At 47.1% G+C, this 2,500-nt stretch overlaps 2 non-coding genes across 2 annotated transcripts in view; both read left to right on the top strand.

The window, feature by feature from the left end:
- The window catches only part of LOC137604406 (U2 spliceosomal RNA), a 191-nt gene extending 83 nt beyond the window's left edge, over positions 1-108 (top strand). Inside the window, exon 1 of the small nuclear RNA XR_011037519.1 lies at positions 1-108. This exon is cut by the window's left edge and continues 83 nt beyond it. This is a non-coding gene — a small nuclear RNA (U2 spliceosomal RNA).
- Positions 109-1,110: 1,002 nt separating this feature from the next.
- On the top strand, positions 1,111-1,301 carry LOC137604404 (U2 spliceosomal RNA). The gene has a single exon (XR_011037517.1). It is a non-coding gene; the product is annotated as a U2 spliceosomal RNA (small nuclear RNA).
- The last annotated feature ends 1,199 nt before the right edge of the window (positions 1,302-2,500 follow it).

Raw genomic sequence — 2,500 nt, 5'->3', positions numbered from 1 at the left:
CTATATATTAAATTGATTTTTGGAACAGGGAGATGGAACAGGAGCTTGCTCCATCCTCTCCACGCATCGACCTGGTATTGCAGTAGCTCCAGGAACGGTGCATCTCCCCAATGTTGTTCAAAAATAATGCGGTGCGATCACAAGCATGTGATCATGCGATGATCTGTCAACGCTTTGAAAAATGTTTACGCTTGAGTAAAAAGTGAGTGTACTTGGTAGGCTAGATGGCACTGTATAAGAAATATTAGATTCTTGCATTTTTTGAACCTTAATTGTTATGAATATTAAGTCATTTGAATGTAATCTGGCAAGAGCATTATATCGTGATCAACAATATACTGGTGTTGTATAACAGCTGCTCTCAGGCAGACAGGAAGGCTGTGTTTGTAACGTCCACATTTTGCCGACCTGCGGCCGTTGCCTTTGGGATATGCTTCCTGTCCTGTCCTGTCTGTCTGTCTGTCTGTCTGTCTGTCTGTCTGTCTGTCTGTCTGTCTGTCTGTCTGTCTGTCTGTCTGTCTGTCTGTCTGTGTCTGTCTGTCTGTCTGTCTGTCTGTCTGTCTGTCTGTCTGTCTGTCTGTCTGTCTGTCTGTCTGTCTGACTGACTGACTGACTGACTGACTGACTGACTGACGTCATAGCTAAAATGTTAAACGGTCGCTGGACGCCATCCCGGAGCCACAGAATACCTTAACCCAGACGCATTCCGGGTGGTTACTCGATTCTGTGGACCATCAAAGTAAAGGTCAGGGTGGCACTTGGGTCACCTGTATCTGACCATATTACAGCATCGTTTGCTTGTCTGTCTGTCTGTCTGTCTGTCTGTCTGTCTGTCTGTCTGTCTGTCTGTCTGTCTGTCTGTCTGTCTGTCTGTCTGTCTGTCTGTCTGTCTGTCTGTCTGTCTGTCTGTCTGTCTGTCTGTCTGTCTGTCTGTCTGACTGACTGAGTGACTGAGGTGATAGGTCAAATGTTAAACAGTCGCTGGCCGCCAACCCGGAGCCACATAATTCCTTAACCCAGACGCATTCCGGGTCGTTACTGGATTCTGTGGACCATCAAAGTAAAGGTCAGGGTGGCACCTGGGTCACCTGTATCTGACAATATTACAGTATCGCTTCTCGGCCTTTTGGCTAAGATCAAGTGTAGTATCTGTTCTTATCAGTTTAATATCTGATATGTCCCCTACCCGGGGACTATATATTAAATTGATTTTTGGAACAGGGAGATGGAACAGGAGCTTGCTCCATCCTCTCCACGCATCGACCTGGTATTGCAGTAGCTCCAGGAACGGTGCATCTCCCCAATGTTGTTCAAAAATAATGCGGTGGGATCACAAGCATGTGATCATGCGATGATCTGTCAACGCTTTGAAAAATGTTTACACTTGAGTAAAAAGTGAGTGTACTTGGTAGGCTAGATGGCACTGTATAAGAAATATTAGATTCTTGCATTTTTTGAACCTTAATTGTTATGAATAATAAGTCATTTGAATGTAATCTGGCAAGAGCATTATATCGTGATCAACAATATACTGGTGTTGTATAACAGCTGCTCTCAGGCAGACAGGAAGGCTGTGCTGCTCTCAGGCAGACAGGAAGGCTGTGTTTGTAACGTCCACATTTTGCCGACCTGCGGCCGTTGCCTTTGGGATATGCTTCCTGTCCTGTCCTGTCCTGTCCTGTCCTGTCCTGTCCTGTCCTGTCCTGTCTGTCTGTCTGTCTGTCTGTCTGTCTGTCTGTCTGTCTGTCTGTCTGTCTGTCTGTCTGTCTGTCTGTCTGTCTGTCTGTCTGTCTGTCTGTCTGTCTGTCTGTCTGTCTGTCTGTCTGTCTGTCTGTCTGTCTGTCTGTCTGTCTGTCTGTCTGTCTGTCTGTCTGTCTGTCTGTCTGTCTGTCTGTCTGTCTGTCTGTCTGTCTGTCTGTCTGTCTGTCTGTCTGTCTGTCTGTCTGTCTGTCTGTCTGTCTGTCTGTCTGTCTGTCTGTCTGTCTGTCTGTCTGTCTGTCTGTCTGTCTGTCTGTCTGTCTGTCTGTCTGTCTGTCTGTCTGTCTGTCTGTCTGTCTGTCTGTCTGTCTGTCTGTCTGTCTGTCTGTCTGTCTGTCTGTCTGTCTGTCTGACTGACTGACTGACTGACTGACTGACTGACTGACTGACTGACTGACTGACTGACTGACTGACTGACTGACTGACTGACTGACTGACTGACTGACGTCATAGCTAAAATGTTAAACGGTCGCTGACCGCCATCCCGGAGCCACAGAATACCTTAACCCAGACGCATTCCGGGTGGTTACTCGATTCTGTGGACCATCAAAGTAAAGGTCAGGGTGGCACTTGGGTCACCTGTATCTGACCATATTACAGCATCGTCTGTCTGTCTGTCTGTCTGTCTGTCTGTCTGTCTGTCTGTCTGTCTGTCTGTCTGTCTGTCTGTCTGTCTGTCTGTCTGTCTGTCTGTCTGTCTGTCTGTCTGTCTGTCTGTCTGTCTGTCTGTCTGTCTGTCTGT

This window comes from Antennarius striatus, chromosome 11 (genome assembly GCF_040054535.1).
Source record: "Antennarius striatus isolate MH-2024 chromosome 11, ASM4005453v1, whole genome shotgun sequence".
Lineage (NCBI taxonomy): Eukaryota > Metazoa > Chordata > Actinopteri > Lophiiformes > Antennariidae > Antennarius > Antennarius striatus.
Note: the sequence above shows the minus strand (reverse complement) of the source record. Positions and strands in the feature narration are given on the sequence as shown.